Here is a 5130-nt window from a genome sequence, read left to right on the forward strand (position 1 = left end):
GTGATCTTGTAATGTTCGTCACTTACGTATGTTACCTAGACAAATGTGATTCCGAAATTTTATTACTTTACATTACTTCATTTTGGGCGCTGTGATGTTTTTCCGTCAGTGTATATCGAAACGAAAGTATCACTTCTCTAACCACACCTCAAACTGTTCAATTCTCTCCTTCGCAGGTACGTGAGAGTACTGAGCGGGAGCTACACCACATATAAAAGAAGCAGTCCGTCTTCAGGCCACGAGTGGCCTACCGGGACCATCCGACCGCTGTGTCATCCTCAGTGGAGGATGCGGATAGGAGGGGCGTGGGGTCAGCACACCGCTCTCCCGGCCGTTATGATGGTATTCTTGACCGAAGCCGCTACTATTCGGTCGAGTAGCTCCTCAATTGGCATCACGAGGCTGACTGCACCACAACACCACATATAAAGGATATTATTTCACTTTATTAAAACTCTCAAATATCGAATACTTAACTAGAATGTAGTCTGTGTCTACATGAATGACAATGTATATTTACGTACAGGTCACAATAACTGTTTATCATCTCCTACAATGTTAGCCCCCGGTAGCTGAGTGGTCAGCGCGACAGAATGTCAATCCTCAGGGCCTGGGTTCGATTCCCGGATGGGTCGGAGATTTTCTCCACTCAGGAACTGGGTTTTGTGTTGTCCTAATCATCATCATTTTATCTCCATCGATGCGCAAGTCGCCGAAGTGGTGTCAAATCGAAAGAATTACACCCGGCGAACGGTTGCGAGTTGCCGGGGCTAGCATTGTATTTAACACTAAATTCTTCTAGAATCTTCATATGGAAATGATGCTCTAAGCCCCCCCCCCCTTTCTAACTCCGACTTTTGCTGTTGCACATGGATTAAAAAGAAACGCGCACTGACTGTAATCGACCCTGAAAGTGGAGTAGAAAAGAGTTTGGCACCTGCATCAATTTAATTTGATATAAATTACTTTGATAAAGGAAAGTTTCATTAACGTAATGAGAAATGAACGGGTTGCTTTACCTATCCACAAAGTGAAAGTTCTATCTAAAATAACAATTCGATTTATTATGACTAAACTCGAAATAATAAACAAAACACATGAAACACTTACAATACGTCAAATTAGACACTCAAATAAATGCTGTGAAGGTGAAGTTGTCCATAAACTAGCTTGTGACGTTTATGACCAAGTGGTATGTGGAGCCAATTCCTTGCAACTCAAATCTTAAGAGAAACACCCAGCCAACCCAACATTAATTGCTGCTACAGTGGTGAGAATTCAGACAATGAACATCCAAGATAGAACCACGTAAGAAAAAACGAGAACAGGCGCACTCTGCTGAGCTCTGATCATCACAGAGCAAAATTCCCTAATCTGCCGGTGCTGCGGACATACATTACCAAGCTGTCTTCGTAACTGCAAGGACATGATCTGGCGTACCGGAGGCGATGGCTGGTTGCTTCGACATCCCGTCGTGTCGATGATAATGTCGCGAGTATAGCCCGAAACAAATTCTCCTGATCTGGTTGCTCCAGACTAAAGACTTCCTATCAGTACAAATGCGCCTCTGAGGGAGACGAAGAAGGCTCGCCACACAATCACTGACGGTACAGTGATTGATTTTAACAGGCGAAGTCATACAGTAACTCCGATACAGTCAGCATTAGCCAAAACTGCTCAAGACGAACAACATAGGCCGCTTGTACACGGAATGCTCAATCGCCAACTGTACTCGGAAAGTTACATTGAAGTCGTAACTTCAGCAACTTCGTCAAACAGTTACAATTAAATGAAAGTATATTAGACAGCCAACGGAAGGCAGGCTGTCCAGAGCAGTGAGAGGTCAGTCTTGTAACCTACCCCGACCGAAGGGCGAGAGCCGACTACCTCAAGAGCACCCATACAAAACCGAACACCGAACATTCCCGCCCCCACGACAGTGGCCGTGGTTAAACGTTCCAATCAGCAACTCGAAAACCGGCGGAAAACTCCACTCTACTGCCGAAGCACTACCATTCCACCAATGGCGCCAATTTCTGCTCCGATTTTGCTACGTCACGGAGCTATGCCCTGAGCAAGCCAATCACAATTACAATTTTGCAGAAAACGCGAGAATTTGCCCGCCATGACCGCCTGGGAACACAAGTCATTCCCACGCCTCGCTAGTAGCCCGCCAGAAAGTGTTTTCACTGAGTTTCTGCGAAGTAACGGAATCTCTAGCCCAGCCGCTCCTTCGGGCCCCTGTGGGCGTGTCACTCCCGCTCTTACGACAATGTCGCCGTGTGGAAAGCATCCACTCGACTCCCTCACACCCGTCGGCTTAACTTTTTGAAGCTCAGCAGAACCCGCCTGTCACTGGACCACCCGGGTGACGAGAGACGCTGCGTGGGAAGTCGGCGTGTGAAGGAATAGCAACTTTTCACAGCATGCAATTAGAGAGGAAAATCGAATTACTCAGAGTAAGATAGAAGTATGAGAGGGGGCTCATGCCACCTCTCGTGGTCTACCTGACGGGAGACCCTAGTTACACGACATTTATATTTATCTCGTAGAATACCAAACGACAGTCAAATGTCACGCTCAGGCACCTATAGCTCTGTACACAGTTGTGACCAATGATGCTAGCCCACTGCCGGATCTGAGCTATGATGATGCTGGTATCATAGTCGGCTATCAAGGAGTGGGGCGAGCAGTGCTGTGCTCTAATAAGTAGACTCCCAGCAGCGGCAGCGTACGGAACCACTTCAGGGCGTGTCTTCGCACAGAACCACTTCAGGGCGTGTCTTCGCTGTCGCCCCTCATATGTGGCTGCGCCTGGCAGCGACTGTTCGTAACTTGTGGTCCCGTCGTGAGGTACCAACTTTAACCTAGGACCTCCACTTCAGACAGCATTGCAGCCGTTTTCCACACAGTCTAACATTCACTTCCGTACCAATTTTCACGAATTAGGGCCTGTGTTTCATACCAACAGACTTATTTTCGTGAGACACACACTCTCTGCCAACACTATACTGCTTGTTAAGTAGCAGCCACTTGGAATCAGTGCAGAGCAGCAGCTTCCAGCGTTGATCAAGGAGGAGACAGGGAGCTATGCCTGAAGTGTCGCACTGTGGCGTCACCGGAAATTCCATTGTGTTGCTCATCTTAGCATGTGTTACGCTATTATTTGGAGCACTTTACTTTGCTGTTCGAACCTTGGGTACTATACAAGATACTAACAAGCACGACATACTATTTTAAAAAGCGTGTCGTACTGAACATTTCGTCACCACATTTGTATCGGTACCATGTCAATCTATTGACATTCATTGGGATGACAAAATCAGTAACGATCCTGTACAATTAATAACTATTCAACCAAGGTTGCATATAAAAGAACTTGTCGAGACGCATTATCTTATGTACGCACCACCGCCTGCAACGTTGTATTTCATAGAGAATTGCATTATATCCTTGTGGGGTTGCTTGCTTCTCATCGGGCATCTCAACAGGTGATGTGTAGGGGAATTCTCACCAGACATGCCGGTGTCTGGAGAGTAGAATGTTTGAGTTGTACTACAGTTAGCAGCTGCTGCCTTGTAGCTGGATACTGGCTCATCCACTCTTAAAGAAAGACAACCTTGAATGAAAAATTACGTTGTCCTCTAGGTTTAGGTCGATGCGATTAGCCAACACTCCAATCAACGAAAACTGAAAAGAATAGAAGACCCAAGACAATGCAACCGGGTATATTAAATGGTAAACGTAAAAAGCTATCGAAATGTTCTATCACAACTGCAACATGGAGTATTCGATGGATAAGGAATAAGGTGTGGGAAATGCTTAGAGAAACTGAAAACACAGAATAAGACGTCACTGTGTTATTGGTAACAGAAAAAGAAGCGAAACGGAGTAGAAACTGAATGGATACATCTACATTTCATTTTTTTTTTTTTTTTTTTTTTTGTCATCAGTCTACTGACTGGTTTGATGCGGCCCGCCACGAATTCCTTTCCTGTGCTAAACTCTTCATCTCAGAGTAGCACTTGCAACCTACGTCCTCAATTATTTACTTGACGTATTCCAATCTCTGTCTTCCTCTACAGTTTTTGCCCTCTACAGCTCCCTCTAGTACCATGGAAGTCATTCCCTCATGTCTTAGCATATGTCCTATCATCCTGTCCCTTCTCCTTATCAGTGTTTTCCACATATTCCTTTCCTCTCCGATTCTGCGTAGAACCTCCTCATTCCTTACCTTATCAGTCCATCTAATTTTCAACATTCGTCTGTAGCACCACATCTCAAATGCTTCAATTCTCTTCTGTTCCGGTTTTCCCACAGTCCATGTTTCACTACCATACAATGCTGTACTCCAGACGTACATCCTCAGAAATTTCTTCCTCAAATTAAGGCCGGTATTTGATATTAGTAGACTTCTCTTGGCCAGAAATGCCTTTTTTGCCATAGCGAGTCTGCTTTTTATGTCCTCCTTGCATAGCGGGGTGCAAAAACATCAAAGAACAAAGCGAGGAGGTTAAGTAACGATAAGGGAATAATCACAGAAGTTTGTTACAAAGTGGTAACTTATTGACGAAAATTTTATTAAAGTATATGGTAGTAGTATTAGTAGTAGCAGTAGTAGCTTTATTCATCCGTAGATCTCTTTTTACAAGGATATAGGACATGTCAAGGTATTTACAAGTTTAGACCAATTTAAAGTAAGCTAATTCTTATACGCATACACTTACAGACTACTAGTTGGAGACAATCATTCGATTTACTCTAGGTATACAATACTTTTCTTTCAAATGACTTATTAAACAATGTAATGTCACACTGTTCACTCATATCTCACTACCAGTAACTGCACACACTATACAAACATTGTTTCATAACATTTCACTCACTACAGACACATACATACATACATACACACACACACACACACACACACACACACACACACACACACACAAACTGGTTGATCGCTGGACCATCTTCTGTTCCGCAACATTCAATTCACTATCCTGAAAAACTGAATGAGAATCACTATATAATGAGTGAGATACTGAGCACAGAAAGAGGAAGAGGTGTTAGTATTGCGCTGTGCATATCTTGTGGGTACGTTTTTCTAGAAAAAGAATAAAAGAA

The sequence above is a fragment of the Schistocerca americana genome, chromosome 8, assembly GCF_021461395.2.
Source record: "Schistocerca americana isolate TAMUIC-IGC-003095 chromosome 8, iqSchAmer2.1, whole genome shotgun sequence".
In the NCBI taxonomy this organism is placed as follows: Eukaryota; Metazoa; Arthropoda; class Insecta; order Orthoptera; family Acrididae; genus Schistocerca; species Schistocerca americana.